The sequence below is a fragment of the Aquarana catesbeiana genome, linkage group LG03 (assembly GCF_042186555.1).
Source record: "Aquarana catesbeiana isolate 2022-GZ linkage group LG03, ASM4218655v1, whole genome shotgun sequence".
NCBI classification, from domain to species: domain Eukaryota; kingdom Metazoa; phylum Chordata; class Amphibia; order Anura; family Ranidae; genus Aquarana; species Aquarana catesbeiana.
In genome coordinates, this window is record NC_133326.1 from 420,212,283 (window position 1) to 420,228,882 (window position 16,600).

The 16,600-nt window shown below is 41.0% G+C and overlaps 1 long non-coding RNA gene across 1 annotated transcript; it reads left to right on the forward strand.

Moving 5' to 3' along the window:
* Positions 1 to 1,104: 1,104 nt before the first annotated feature.
* Positions 1,105 to 6,170, forward strand: LOC141132407 (uncharacterized). The gene is made up of 2 exons (XR_012242901.1): positions 1,105 to 1,221; positions 5,450 to 6,170. It is a non-coding gene; the product is annotated as an uncharacterized lncRNA (long non-coding RNA).
* The last annotated feature ends 10,430 nt before the right edge of the window (positions 6,171 to 16,600 follow it).

Here is a 16,600-nt window from a genome sequence, read left to right on the forward strand (position 1 = left end):
ACAACGGTCTGGCAATCACTTGACTGAGTTCCCTAAGTACCCTCGGATGCAAGCCATCTGGTCCCGGTGATTTATTAATGTTAAGTTTCTCAAGTCTAATTTTAATTCTGTCCTCTGTTAACCATGGAGGTGCTTCCTGTGTTGTGTCATGAGGATAAACACTGCAGTTTTGGTTACTGAAGCCCCCCGATTCACTCGTGAAGACTGAGGAGAAGAATAAATTCAATACCTTCGCCATCTCCCCATCCTTTGTAACCAGATGTCCTTCCTCATTCTTTATGGGGCCAATATGGTCTGTCCTCCCTTTTTTACTGTTTACATATGTGTCTTTCGTGTTCTATCTTAGCCGCCCTAATTGCACCCTGTTGGATAGCAACATGGTCTAATGTCATATTTGTGGAGTTTCTCTGTCAATGTTACTGCGTTTATGGGTAACAGTGTCTTGGTATTATCCAAAGTTTGAATTGGATCTGTCATAAATCCATTATATATCGGTTTCCTATTCCCAAAGATCAGCCAGGCTGATACTTGAAAAGAGTTTCTTTCTGGTTGATACAACCAAGCATTTGCTTTCCTGAGGGTGGTCTGGAACATCGTTTCTCAGCTCTTGGCTCTGCACTGGCTGTTGCTATAACGCAATCTTTAAAGAGAGCCAAGATGATTGATGACGGTGGGTGACAAAGATCAAAGAATCAACAGGCACCCAGAGATGATATTAAAAGGACTACCTCTTGGCAATGCCTCATTGGACAGGAGGCTAGTGGGGGTGGTTACGAATGGGTCTGAATGAATGGGTATTTAAGGGAACACAGGAAGGAATTCGTCCCTTGTCGCTGTTGGTTCAAGCCTTGTGGCTATCTCTCTCTGATTCCCATGGCTCTATCCACCATTTTGAGCCACATGGCTCCCTCTCTACCATTTTGAGTCCAGCAGAGGAGACCATGCAATAAGTATCTTTGATGTTCTTGTATTATATGTTCTGGTTATATGATTTGTAATATTTATTTAGTATTTTGTGTTAGCGTATACCTATTTTCTTGAGAAATAAATAAGACTGTTATTAAGCCGTGTGCTTAGTTTCTCCTTTTTTCCCCTCATCTGATCAGGACTGAAATCCCGAGATGGAACAAATCCCTGTATGGATGAGACCTAACCCCTGCTGGTAGCCTGGATACTCCTATGCTTTATAGCCTCATACGAGAGTGGAGGCAGAGAGAGCTGGTGAGAGACTGTCTATTGGGAGAGGGAGCACTTAACACAGAGGTGTGGTGGAAGGTTCCATCTAACATCAAGATACACTAAGGACTTGCTGTGGCACAGTTGTTGCTTTTTACGTAACCACCATCACAGACTCTCTTTGTTTCACACATATGTGTGTATCTTTCACAGACTTTATTTATCAGTCACATTGTTAATGTGCAAGGTGCTATTTATATTAAGTTATCTATATATAATTTTTATTATTTAATGAAGGTGTCACACATATAATTTGTTATCATCAGCACTAAGTCACTGGTGGTATGGTAGTTATTTGATGTATTTATTTGATTTATTTAGTGTTCATTTTTGATTTTTTTACACCTGAAATAATGGGTTCACTAGATTAGTTTTGTACACTGGATACAGCGTTAACACAAGTGTGTTTAGGGTAGCGCCACAATTTTTGATTCTTCACGTAGGTGTAGTACACCACTAGTACGTCACAAGATTTGAAATTATTTGTTATACGGTTTATATTCACTAAGTGGCAGCTATAGGTAGAAAGCACCAACTGAGGATAGTCATAATCTAGGTTGATGTCCAGAGGCGCAGTGGTGGTCTACTTAATATAGGGAGGGTATCATACCTAGAAGGACCGCACGTTAGTAAATAGTTTCATAGCTAACCTTATTATTGTGATATCAATAGTAACATGTGGTCAGGGTTTTAATAGATTAGCTGACTATAGGGATAGACAAATTAATACATAGGTACAATATTATTTTTTGTACCAATTACTTCAATTGGCACCCCAGATGGAAAGTAATTGGTACAATAAATATTATTGTACCTATGTACAATAAAGCCCCGCTTAAGCTATGGCTGAGAGTTTGTTCCTCAGGATACCGATGTCCACTCCATTATCAACACCCATCCCAGCTCCTATTCCCCCCAATATAGTGCTGAATACATCCCTCCTCTTTCGGTTACTCCTCAGACATAAGCGTCCTGCATGAACCTCCTTCTGTGTCCGGACATTTCTGGGAGTAAGCCACTGATAAAATGACCGCACTTGATTCAGTGTATACTCAGCACATATTGGGTAATAGGTTTTTATCAACCACTGCGAGATTCTGAAGTGCCAGGTGGTGAAGGCATATTGTGCCCTGGTAGCCAGTGTTTGTTCCCTTTATTTAATGGAGCATGCTACTGTGTGTATTCACTGGCATTATCTGTGCAAGGTTCCAACCTCTCAGGTAAGACATCAATCATGCGTATCTCCCCCATGTCCAGTTCTGGTGTCCCACATTTTCAGTAACTGAGAACCTCTCTGTAGGACTGCAGAGACACCACCCCTACAAGGAAATTTTCACCCCATTGATTTGTCACCTGGCACCTCTAGTCTGGCCAACAGACACCTTATTATGCATAAGTGCCAGCCTCCTGGATACCTGCACCATATTAATTCCGTTATGTCAATACATGTCACACATTAAAAACCTTTTCTTCTTTCAATACCTCCCTCCATAAAAAAAAAAAACATATTTTACATTTCATGTTCTGAAAGATCAGCAGACAGGTTACATTCCTTCCCCAACCTCCAACTCATTGCACATGTATTAATAGCACGTTTGCATTAATCAATGACAGGAGAGACTCCGTCAAAATGTTTCACAAGTCTTGTTGATAGGCGCAGTCTTTCAGATTCAGCATTAATCTGAATCTTTTCATTTTTCCCTTTTCTCCTGAATGTTTATCAGAAAAAATTTTCAGTGTGGTGAGGCACAGACAAACTGCCAACCAGATGAACATCTGTCATCCATGTTCCAGAGACCTCTCCAATCTTGCTCCACCAGGACTCTGGAAGTGAAAATCAAGAGCAGAATCAAATTCTCATCCATAACATCTGCTCGCTTACTATGTTTACTTAAAGTTCCTTCCTTGGAACCCAGGAACTTAATATTCCTGGCTTCTGCAACTCTGAGCAAACTATCAAAACAACCATGACTTCTTTAGGATGAACCCACTCTAAAATGGATCCCCATGGTATGATCAAAAATGAAAAAAAAAAAAACGAATGTCAATGTTGCTTCTCAAAAATTCTCAATTTTAAACGCTAAGAAAGCATTTAAGACCTATGCACTCCCCTTTCAGGTGGACAAAGCCTATAATCGAGAGGGGGGGATTTGGGGATTTTAAATGAGGCACATTATATGTACCTCCATCCCAGGTACGAGTACGTAAACAGAAAAAGGAAATGTGGGACTTTAAATGAGGCAATTGACTTGTGGAGGTAGAGTGGTTGGTATACATTATTTATTTGTAACAATAATATAAAACAGATAAAATAAAGTATTTTCATATATCTGCACATACACATGGCATAAACGTAATAGATACATATATGTCAACTTGGCAGCACATAAGAGATAGTAAATATTAATAAAGTATAATACAAGGTATTTCCTATGAACAGGCATTGGTAACCCATATGCAAAAGAGCTGCTGTGTATGTGCAGATATATGAAAATACCTTTTTTTTTATCTGTTTTATATTATTGTCACAAATAAATAATGTATACCAACCACTTTACCTTCACAAGTCAATTGCCTCATTTAAAGTCCCACATTCCCTTTTTCTGTTTACCTACTCATACCTAGGATGGAGGTACATATAATGTGTCTCATTTAAAGTCCCAAACTCCCCCCCCCTCTCAATTATATGCAACAGGGATGGAGGCAATTGATTTTTTTGGACTGGCATTGTTCCCCTTCCGTCTATGTGTGAGGTCTGTCTTGGTTGGTAGTTGCACCTTTTTTAGGGTCCACACACTCGAGACATCTACTATGACATGTCTACGACACTTGGCGGTATACCTGGCATTGTACTGCAAGTATAATTTAATTTGAAGCCATGCCCATTTTTTCTAATTATTTATATATCAAAAAATAGTTCCTACTAGGCCTCTGTTGTTCTATATGACTCCATCCACACTGAGGCTGGTCAGGGATGGGAGGGTGCCCCTTTTCTTGTCTTGATTCCGGAGCTGTGATGCGCAGCAGTGCTTCCCTTCTGAGTCTCTTGAGATGTTGGCGGGGAGGGGGCCCTCCTGTGCATCGGCGTTATGATACGACCTGTTTGTGGCGTCTTTTGACACCGCAATACAGGGACGTCTTTGGTCCATCTCACGCCGGAGATGGGGTTGGCGGGGCTCCACTTTGGCGCTTGCGGTGGTGGATTTCACTGCCAACTCCTATTCTCATTCGACGTTGTGCATGATGTTGGTCGTGGACCCGCCCCATACCTGGATTACATAAGCAGGTGAGCTTGATTGCCTTACCATTTCAATATGTGTTTGACACCAGGGAGGCAACACGCACAGCCCATTCACTGGATACACATACATGTAAGGTATGCACAATGTTTTTTTTTCTTTTTTCAGCCCTTTTTCTTCCCTTTTTTGACACATGCAATACACCCATGTACTATTGTGTGTGTATGTATATTTATACACGCATAACAACCATTAGATACACATATCATTATTTTTTAATTTTTTTCAAACACTTATGTTTTTTCACTTTTCACATTTTTTCACCTTTTTACACTTTTTTCACACATGTTTTTTCACATCTTTTTATATATATTTTTTCCAGAACACCATACTTGTAATCCTCCCCACACATATGGAATGTGCTGTGGCAGTCGGGCATGCCATGTGGGTGTTTTCCTGGCTGGGGTGGGGTCCCTTGCCTCAGCTACATTTGGGGTCCCATCTTCCTCGCTGCCAGCTAAGTACAGTGTTTTAGCCGACCTGTGAGTATAGATTTCTTTCTCCCCATGAGGTCTTTTCATGGGGTGCTCAGTCAAGCCTGGCTCACTACCTATTCACTGGCCCATATATATCTTTTATACATTTAAAATTCATTGAGTAGTATGCAACCACTCATGTGTATGTGCATCTATCCTACAGCAGCTCTTTTGCATATGGGTTACCAATGCCTGTTAATAGGAAATACCTTGTATTATACTTTATTAATATTTACTATCTCTTATGTGCTGCCAAGTTGACATATATGTATCTATTAAGTTTATGCCATGTGTACGTACAAATATATGAAAATACTTTTTTTTTTTTTATCCGTTTTATATTATTGTTACAATTAAATAATGTATACCAACCACTCTACCTCCACAAGTCAATTGCCCCATTTAAAGTCCCACATTATCTTTTTTCTGTTCACGTAGGTGGACGAAGCCTAAACCTTTTGAAACTCTTTCCACCTGAATGAAAATAAAAGCAAAGAAAAAAAAGAAACTCCAGCGGCTAGAATGGCTTCCTACCAACTCTTGTCTTAAACAAAATGTATCCAGCTGCTAATCGAGGATATATCCAATGACCATCTATGTAGCTGCTAATTGAGGGCATAGCCAATTACCCCCCTTTCAGGTGGACTAAACCTAACAATTTCTCCACCTGAACAAAACAAAAATAAAATAAATGAATAAACAAATAACAAAAATTAAAATTAAAAAAAAAGAGAAAAAAATAAAAAAAAAATAAAAAAAATTAGTTTTAAAAAAAAACTAAATTAAAAAAAAAATAAAAATAAGAGAAGAGAGAGAAAAAAACCCATAATAATCATAACAGAAAAATGTTTAAAAAAAAATAACAATTCAGAGGCTTAACCTTGAAAATACAAAAAATATATCAAGGTCCTCTATCATATTCCAAACATAAAACTCACATCTAAACATTGACCAGAAAATTCTTACCATCCATGCAGCTCACTAAGTGCTGCTAACATTGTTTCCCCCAGTGCTATATTTGAAGGACCATGCGGCTACCTCCATTTTGACTTTATGCAACTGTTCTACATATTGATGATTTTTAGTTTGTAGTCTCCGAATTTGGGTCTTAAAAGGGGAATGGGTTTGATTACTATGGCCTCTATGCTTTGGATTGCTACCCCATCTTGCAGAATAAACTTTGTAACACCTTGGTGTAGTTTTAGGGTATTTCCTTTGCATATCATTCTTAGCCATCAAACAATACTTAGCTATGTGACCCCCCCCCCCCTTTTACACAAAAAAACATTTGAGAGCTGGTCTTCCTGCATAGGCCCTTCTCTGAGCATATGGCGATGGAGACTCACATTGCTGGATAACATTACTATGATTGGAAAGAACAGACTTTACACTTTCATTGTCTGAGGAGTCATCAGAAGTTTCCACTGTTTCAACTCCTGAATCAATAACAAGCGCAGTTACTGCACTTTTATTTAAATCTCCAACATTGATTCCTATCATAGTAACATCACTTGCAGCAATAAGAGCATCTGGTTTACCAAATTGTTGTTCTAGAGCCTCTATCTTTGCTGAGCACTGCGACTGTTCAACTTTTGCATGTTTGGAAGATAACTCCATTATGGCTGCCTGTGCATCCTGTAATTCCTCCCTAAACATTATGATAACACGGTCATTCTCAGCCTCTCTTTGATTCAAAGAGCCAATACAACTTCCTCTTAATTTACACGTTTCCTCTAATTCATCCAATCTCTGTTCCAATACATATTTCTCAGTCACTAATTGTTCAATGTGATCAGCAACATTTGCATCTGCCTTTGCAGCCATTGCTACTATATTCTCAGTTACACTTTGTATCTGCTCTAAAAATTGCTTTCTCTTAGCACACCATTGGACTTTTTCAGCGACGTCTTTCATCTTCAACAACATGCATACAACATTGCCCATCTTGGCTTTCCTGCCTTTTTCAAAGACTTTTTATGTTATATCAGATCATTATGAGTATTACAATGTCTCAAAAGGTCACTGAATTGGTGTGTTAAAGCATTCTCAGGCATAGTCTCGAATCTAAAACAGTCATGCTTGTTAAAATCTTCAATTACTTCCATTGATATGCTAATTTGCCTACACTGAATCTTGTTTAACAAGTTTATACACAGCAGTTACAGACACAAGACACAGACACACAGATAAAGCTGTTTAAAGTTAACTTTTACATGTAGTTCTCCAACACACAAGGCAGAGAACACTCTTAATGCTCTGCCACACCAGGAGACCTGACTATCTCCTTATTACCACTGATTTTTAGCCCCCTAGATCGCAGGCCACATAGAACTTCTATTGGAACAGAGAGCTATTTCACACTCACGTTAGGAAAAATAAAAACTAACAATAATTTAAAAAAAAATTAAATGAAATAAAAAAATAATTGAAAAAATTAAAAAAAAAAATAAATAAAAATCTATATTTATCTTACTTTTTCCTCAAAGATGTGTGGTTTATCCTGTCAATCTGCAGGCTACATCAGATAACCAGGGGTGATCGACCCCTCTCTTACCAGTACTATTGACCGGCTACAGGCCTAACACACATTAACAGTACAATAAACGTTTAATATATACATATACAGTATCTCACAAAAGTAAGTACACCCCTCACATTTTTGTAAATATTTTATTCTATCTTTTAACGTGACAACACTGAAGAAAGGACACTTTGCTACAATGTAAAGTAGTGAGTGTACAGCTTGTATAACAGTGTAAATTTGCTGTCCCCTCAAAATAATTCAACACACAGCCATTAATGTCTAAACCGCTGGCAACAAAAGTGAGTACACTCCTAAGTGAATGAAATTTTAATCTCAATTCTCTCCCAATATGGATACTAAACAAACTTCTAACAATTGAAAACCACTGCTCCCTTTTGGAACCAAGTTTTGGAACCGTGTTTTTAATTTATAATTATATGGAATGCTAAGTCAGCAACATATTGCAATAACGTAAGTGTAAAAATACATGGAGACTAAACCATATTGCTATACCCATATATATGTTTGAATATTGACATATATCTATATTTGTTTCTTATATACCCTTTTTTTAGAATAGAAATGTCTCTAACTTACACCCACCCCTGAGGAAGGAGGTATATTTACTCCGAAACACATCGGGTGCAAGAGTACTTCTGAAACTATGTACATACATGTAAAAATGTCTGTTATGCATTCCGCACAGTAATTGTTATACTATTATTGTTTTTAATTTTGAAATTTAATAAATTACGAATGATATGGGCCGTTCGCGCCAAATTCGAGTGGCGAGTCACGGCCCATAATTCACTGTGGCATCGCAGTGCATTGCTGGCTGATTATTGGCCAAGCATGCCTAATATATATATATATATACATATATACACATACACACACACACACACACTGTATTCAGTTTGGCTAGATCCGTTCCTGTTATTCTCTTCCTACTGACAGGCAGGCAGGTGTTTTTACAGTATTTACAACTACCTGAAGAAAATTGCTGGTGTTCTTCTGATCCTATTAGTCCTATTAGCTACAGTATTTACAGTTAGTGTAGTGCGTCCTCTGCACAGTGTGCACCTAAAGCTACCTGAAGAAAATTGGCGGTGTTCTTCTGATCCTATTATTATCGCAGGCAGCTGTAGTATTTACAAGTTGGTGTAGTGTGTCCTCTGCACAGTGTGCACCTAAAGCTACCTGAAGAAAATTAGTGGTGTTCTTCTGATTCTATTAATACCACAGGCAGGCAGCTACAGTATTTACAGTTAGTGTAGTGCGTCCTCCGCACAGTGTGCACCTAAAGCTACCTGGAGACAATTGCTGTTGTTCTGCTCCTATTAATACCACAGGCAGGCAGCTAGAGTATTTACAGTTAGTGTACTGTGTCCTCTGCACAATGTGCACATAAAGCTACCTGAATAAAATTGGTGGTGTTCTGATCCTATATTTATACCACAGGCAGGCAGCTACAGTATTTATAGTTAGTGTACTGCGTCCTCTGCACAGTGCGCACTTAAAGCTACCTGAAGGCAATTGCTGTTGTTCTGCTCCTATTAATACCACAGACAGGCAGCTACAGTATTTACAGTTAGTGTACTGTGTCCTCTGCACAGTGCGCACCTAAAGCTACCTGAATAAAATTGGTGGTGTTCTTCTGATCCTATTAATACCACAGGCAGGCAGCTACAGTATTTACAGTTAGTGTATTGTGTCCTCTGCACAGTGTGCACCTAAAGCTACCTGAAGACAATTGCTGGTGTTCTCATACTAATAATACTACAGGCAGTTGATTCTGCTAGCTGCAATATATATATATATATATATATATATATATATATATATATATATATATATATATATATATATATATATATATATATATATATATATATATATATATACACATTCCAGCTTTGTGCAGCTACATTTCACTGCAGGCAGTTAGTATGTCTGGAAGGCCAACAAGGATAGGCAGACAGTCACAAGCCAATAAAAGAGGGCAAGCTGGCTCTGTGTCTAGAGGCAACAGTGCTGGTCGTAGAGACGGAGCATCCTCATCAGCACGTGGCCGTGGGACACGCTTGTCCTTTTTTTTTCGGCAGCTGGTCATGTCGAGCCGCAACATGCGGAAAACTTGGTAGAGTGGATGACCAAGCCATCCTCATCCTCCTCATCCTCTCTCACCCAGGCTCAGAGTACTTTGTCTGGCAAAGCAGCTGCCAACGCGGCCTCTTCCCTCGGTTCAATGGCATCAGTCACTCCTTCCCTAGCCCCACCATGTTCTCTTGAGGAGTCCCCTGAACTGTTTGACCACAGTGTTGGGTACATGCTCCAGGAGGATGCCCAGCGTTTTGAAGGCTCCGATGATGGTACCCAGCTAGAGGAAGGCAGTAACGTGAGCCCAGAGAGAGGGGGTGCCCAAGAAGGACAGGAATCTGGCAGTCATGTTCCCCCAGCTGCAGCATACTGCCAGCTTTGCTCCAGTGATGAGGAGGGAGGGGATGATGAGGTCACTGACTCCACGTGGGTGCCTGATAGGAGAGAGGAGGAGGAGGCACATCACCAATGAGCCAATGAGGCAGGATGCCCTCCAGGGGCCAGCTTAAGGGCAGCACACACCGACTGCATCACACCGCAGAGCTCCACATGTGCAGGGCGCTGCTGTCTCTGCATGTTATTCCAAAAGTTATTTGGTGTGGGCCTTTTTTGAGTGCATCAGATCCCACCGCTGCTATTTGCAACATATGTCTCAAGCGTATCTCAATTGGGGGCAATCTGCTATTGGTACACCAACGTCAGATTGTACCAGGCAAACTTCCCTGCCCCAGCTGCTGCACCGCTGAAAGAAGTTCACTCCCAGCCATCCACATGCCCAGTGGTTGAATGCTAGCTTTGCTAAATTGCTAGTACTTCAACTGCTGCCTTTTTCAGTTGGTAGACTCTGCCCCCTTCCGTGAGTTTGTAGAATGTGCGGTTCCTCAGTGGCAGGTTCCCAAATGCCACTTTTTCTCACAGAAGGCGATTCCGGCTCTCTACCGGCATGTGGAAGGCAATGTCTTGGCCTCGCTGGACAGGGCGGTCAGCGGTAAGGTGCACCTTACCGCTGACCCATGTGCCCTGTTTGGCTCACGTCCTTAACTTGGTGGTGCAGCGGTTCTTGGGCAGGTACCCGGGGCTTACAGGATATCCTGAGGCAGGCCAGGAAAGTCTGTGTGCATTTCTGCAGGTCATATAATGCCAGTGCTCGGCTGGCTGGCCTCCAAAAAGGAATTTAACCTGCCCAAGAACTGCCTAATCTGTGACATGCCCAGCAGGTGGATCTCAACATTGGCCATGCTGCAGCAGCTGCACACGCAGCAGAGGGCCATCGATGAGTATCTGTGCGACTATGGCACCACGACAGGGTCAGGGGAGCTTGTTTTTTTTTCCCCACGCCAGTGGGCCATGATCAGGGATGCATGCACTGTCCTGTCACCATTTGAGGAGGCCATGAGGATGGTGAGCAGTGACAGTGCATGCATCAGTGACACTGTCCCCCTTGTCCACCTTTTGGAGCACACACTGCGTGGAATAATGGACAGGGCACTTGAGGCAGAACAGAGGCAGGAAGAGAAGGACTTCCTTAGCTCTCAAGGCCCCCTTTATCCAGTGTTCCTGCGTGCCCGCCGATCACGCAGGAAGAGGACGAGGAGGAGGAAGGGGAGGATTGTGTCAGCATGGAGGTGGAGCCTGGCACTCAGCATCAGCAGCTGTCTTTAAGGGATCATTTACAGTCCTAAGAAACCCATGGACTTGTACGTGGCTGGGAGGAGGTGGCTGCGGATCATGTCGTCCTTAGTGACCCAGAGGACTCCGGACCGAATGCCTCAGCAAACCAACGCTGCATGGCCTCCCTGATCCTGCAAAGCCTGCGGAAGGATCCTCGTATTCGTGGTATCAAGGAGAGGGATCAATACTGACTGGCAACCCTCCTTGATCCACGTTACAAGGGTAAGGGTAATGAAACATCTTCGGGAGGCCTTGCAGAAAGGTCTTTGCAACGCGTTCCCAGAGACTGGGAGGTTAGAAACTCCTGTTCCTGGACAACGTGTTGCTGAGGCTTCGGTCAGTCAAAGAAGGAGCGGTGGAGAAGGTGGCCATCTGACCGATGCGTTCAGACAATTTTTTAGTCCGCAGCCCCAAGGTATGATCCGTTCCAGCAACCATTGCCAGCGTCTGTTTTACATGGTGCAGGAATACCTAGGGGCAAGATCTGACTTGGACACCTTTCCCACCGAAAATCGTCTGGGTTACTGGGTCATGAGGATGGATCACTGGCCAGAGCTTGCACAGTATGCAATTGAGCTACTGGCCTGTCCTGCATCCAGCGTTCTTTCGGAATGCACATTCAGTGCTGCTGGAGGCTTTGTAACCGATCACAGGGTGTGCCTAACCACTGACTCGGTCGATCGACTGACCTTCATAAAAATGAATCAGTCTTGGAACACCACCGCTACCAAGCACCTGATGCTGATGTAACCGAATAATTTTTTTTGAAATGTCAGATCCCTTCAAGACTGCCTATGCTGATGCTGAGTGACTATCCTGTTATGCTGAGTGACTATCCTCTTCTTCCTCAATGATCATGTTGATGGCTTGTAAGAATATTTTTGGTTCTGGGCGCCGCCACCAGTGGCTAAGGCCCAATTTTTCAGCCCATTTAAAAGGGGCGTGGATTAAAATTTTTGATGCAATATTTTGCAAGGAGGGTTCGTTGCTGCGCTCAACTAAAGTATTTGTGAGGGGCTGCAGTGTTGTGGCACCTAAGGCCCAATTTTTCAGCCCCTGCTTAACAGGGGCGTGAAATTACAATTTTTGATGCAATACTTTGCAGCAGGGCTTGTTCCTGCGCTCCAACTAGAGTATCTGTGAGGGGTTGCAGTGTTGTGGCATCAGCACCAGTGCCTAAGGCCCAATTTTTCAGCCCCTGTTTAAGGGCTCGTTCCTGCGCTCCAACTAGAGTATCTGTGAGGGGTTGCAGTGTTGTGGCACCAGCACCAGTGCCTAAGGCCCAATTTTTCAGTCCCTGTTCAACAGGAGCATGTAATTACAATTCTTGATCTAATATTTTACAGCAGGGCCCATTTCTGCGCCCACCAAGAGTAACTGTGAGGACTTACAGTGTTGTGGCACCAGCACCACCACCACCAAAGGTCCAATTTTTCTGCCCCTGTTCAATGGGTGCATGTAATTACAATTCTTGATCTAATATTTCACAGCAGGGCCCATTCCAGCTCCCACCAAGAGTAACTGTGAGGACTTTCAGTGTTGTGGCAACACCACCACCAAAGGCCCAAGTTTCCCGCCCCTGTTCAACAGGTGCATGTAATTACAATTCTTGATCTAATATTTCACAGCAGAGCTCGTTCCTGCGCCCACCAAAAGTAACTGCGAGGGCTTACAGTGTTGTGGCAACACCAACACCTAAGGCCCCAATTTCTGCAGAGTATATAGGGCAGGCCCCTACTTTTAAACATCTAACTTACAAACGACTCCTACTTGCAAACGCAAGGAGGGAACAGGAAGTTAGATGAAATCTACCCCTAGGAAGGGATGTTCTCTCCTGTAAGAGTTAATAGGGGAAAAACGTGTCTCCTCTCCACTGATGCTTTATCACCATTCCTTGTTTCACTAAAAACCAAATTGTCAAAAAACATTTGTCATTGGGACAGAAAGTGAGGTGAAATCTTCTGAAGAGGCGCACAGACAGCAAAACAAATGTCACAGGGGTGATAACCCTTCCCTATGTTTTCCAAAAAGCTTAAAAATAGATCTTTTGGCTGCCGCTACACTTTAAAAATGTACCAGTTCAAAATTACAAACAGGACGGCAGGAGGCGGAGCCTAGCAGAGCAGACATGCATTGTTAGAGCTCCACACCGCTGAGGAGAGAAGAGAAGGACAAAGCGGAGCCTGCAGGCTCAAAAGGTATCCATTTGAACCTTTTTGCCCCAGGGAACAAACTGTGAAAGTTTGGGCAGGAAATATGGTACTGGGAGGAAACCGTGGCAGAAATAAAAATCACCTCACAAAGAGCTCACAGGCACTCACTGCAGCTGAAGCAGCTCCAGTCACCTCACAAGATACAGCATCAGGGCGCTCTCACAGACAGAAAATGTCACAGCAAGACTCTCCATTTGAGTCAGATACAGAACAAATCCTCTCACAAACTTCTCCACAAGCCTCCTCAGTATCCCCAGTAATATTATTACAATTTGAAAAGATGCTTCATAAGGCTTTAAAACAAACCTCAGACCAAATAACAAAAAGCCTAACCAAAGAAATAAGAGAGCTGGGAAACCGCACCGCAGCCTTAGAAATAAAAATGGATGAAATTGAAATTACAACCCAAGAAAATATAACAGAATTGGAACAATTAAAAAAAGAGAATTTAATACTTCAAACTAAGCTCGAAGATTACGAAAATAGAGCCAGACGTTCAAACTTGCGCATAAGGGGAATACCTGAAACTGTGACAGACCTGCAATCTACTATTACTGCTCTATTACAAGAACTAAAGCCAGATATCCCTATTGAACGTTTAGAACTGAACAGAGTACACAGAGCCCTCACAGCCAAAAAGAAAGATGGACCCCCACGTGATATAATAACAAAATTTCATTATTACAGAACAAAAGAACAAATACTAATTGCTGCAAGAGACAAAAAGGAACTTAATTTTCAAGGACACAATTATCAAATTTTTGCTGACCTATCCCAACTTACTATTACTAAAAGACGATCCATGAAACCCCAACTAATGGAACTGCAACGCCACAACATTATGTATCAATGGGGCTTCCCCTTTTCAGTCAGATTTAACTACCAAGGTACAATTTACAGAAGCAGATCAGCAGATGAACTACAACAAACCCTTTTAAAATTAAATCTGACAGAACCCACAAGCAGCAACACTCCCACACACAGAAGAATGGCATCATCTTCACCTTCAGGCAGCACCCAGAAAATTTCAGAACAAAATGGGAATCATCATTCTCACAAAAGAGGCCCTTATGCCACATCATCCATGGACCAAGAAGATTCAATGGACTGACATCCTAATTCCTGATATCTCTTCATTTATTATACTAAGAGATGGTTCTCTATAAAAAACCTATATTTATAACTGAATGTAACTGCATTCTGATAGTCACACACTGTGTGGTATCATGTTACATTCCAGTTATATTTCTTATTACTTCTGATTCATATAGCCTTAGAATATATAAGTGAAATAAGGAAATTCTTGTTCAGTTATATATTATCAAGTAATAACAATAGATTTATTACTTTTTAGGACAAATATATTCAATAATCCAGAAGTAATGGAAGCTTTTTCTTTCTTTTCTTAAAACAAATATATTATTACCTAACTAGTTCCTAGAATTATGTTTTTGTTTATTCTAATCTGAAGCAATACAACCTCTATTTTATGAGTTAACATATCTAAACAGTTACATATGAATAAAATATGTAATTGTTTACTCTAAAAGGGTTAAAATCCCAAAATAATTCAAACTATCTCCATCAATACCAAAGTTATTAACAGTACCTTTTCTAACTGAATTATTTAGCCTAGGGCAAGACTAACCATATACAACCACCCTGGAATAAATAATTTCAACAAAAACTATATTCTGCACTCCAATTAATGAAACATCATTTTGATGTCTTTTGACATAGCACTTCTCTCCTGTAAGCGGAAGATCCGTGTACCCCCATTAGCCCTCCTCATTCTCCCAACCATATTATGTGGGAGTGTGACAAAGGCACTTATTCCCCTGAGAGAGATATTTATTCTCTTTCACGGGTAAATTGTGATTACTTGCAAAAAATAATTTATACAATGTATCTTCTAATCTCATATGTTTTTTGTTTACTCTTTACTCCAGAATTCACTGGTTTCTTTTCTATCTATTCATCTCTTCAGTCCACACAGGTTGATCTGCGCAGTCAGCTCTGCATAACAAAAAGTAAGTCAAAACTATTTGATCTATTGCCATGGCACCACTGAATATACTTTCCCTGAATGTTCAGGGAATAAATGTCCCTCAAAAAAGGACCAAAGCCTTCCGTACTTTCCATAACAAGAAGGCTCACATAGTATGCCTCCAAGAAACACACTTCACCAAAGATTCTACTCCAAAATATATTTCTCCTTTTTATCAACAAATTTACACGGCTTCTGCCTGTACCAAGCAAAGGGGAACTCTAATTGCATTTCACCGATCCACACCATTCACCTTATCATCAGAAATTAAAGACCCAGAAGGTAGATACCTGATACTCATGGGTCATATAATGGATACAGCAATCACGGTGATTTCCTACTACGCTCCTAACAAACAACCTACACCATTCCTCTCACATATATTACAAGTGATTAATACACACAAAATAGGAACAGTGATAATGTGTGGGGATTCGAACCAGGTCCTCCTCCCATTTCTAGATAAATCACCTTTTACACCATCCAAAATAACCTCTAGATTACCTTTTTCTCAACTTCTTTCCAAATACAATCTGGTAGATTCATGGAGAGAAAGTAACCCAATGAAAAAGAAATTCACTTATTTCTCGCACCCTCATCAAACCTTCACCAGAATAGATCATATTTTTCTAACAATAGGAATGATACCAGAAATTATTGCATCAGATATAATTCCGATTCCGTGGTCTGACCATAATGCAGTATACACTACTATAGCCTCAGCCATACCAAAAGCGCATGACCCAACGTGGTACTTACCGGACATAATGCTCAAACACCCACTACATCAGATGGCCATTAAACAAGCTTTAAAGGAATACATATCAATTAATAATACAACAGACATTTCCCCAATAACACTGTGGGAAGCTCATAAGCCTGTCTTGCGTGGTACAATACAAAGACAAATGGCACTATTTAAACGGGAACGCAAAAATCTAGCAAAAAAACTAGAACTCAATTTTAATGCAGCCTACATATCATTTCAAGATAATCCATCTCAGAGTACAAAATCTCATCTGGAAAAATCTAGA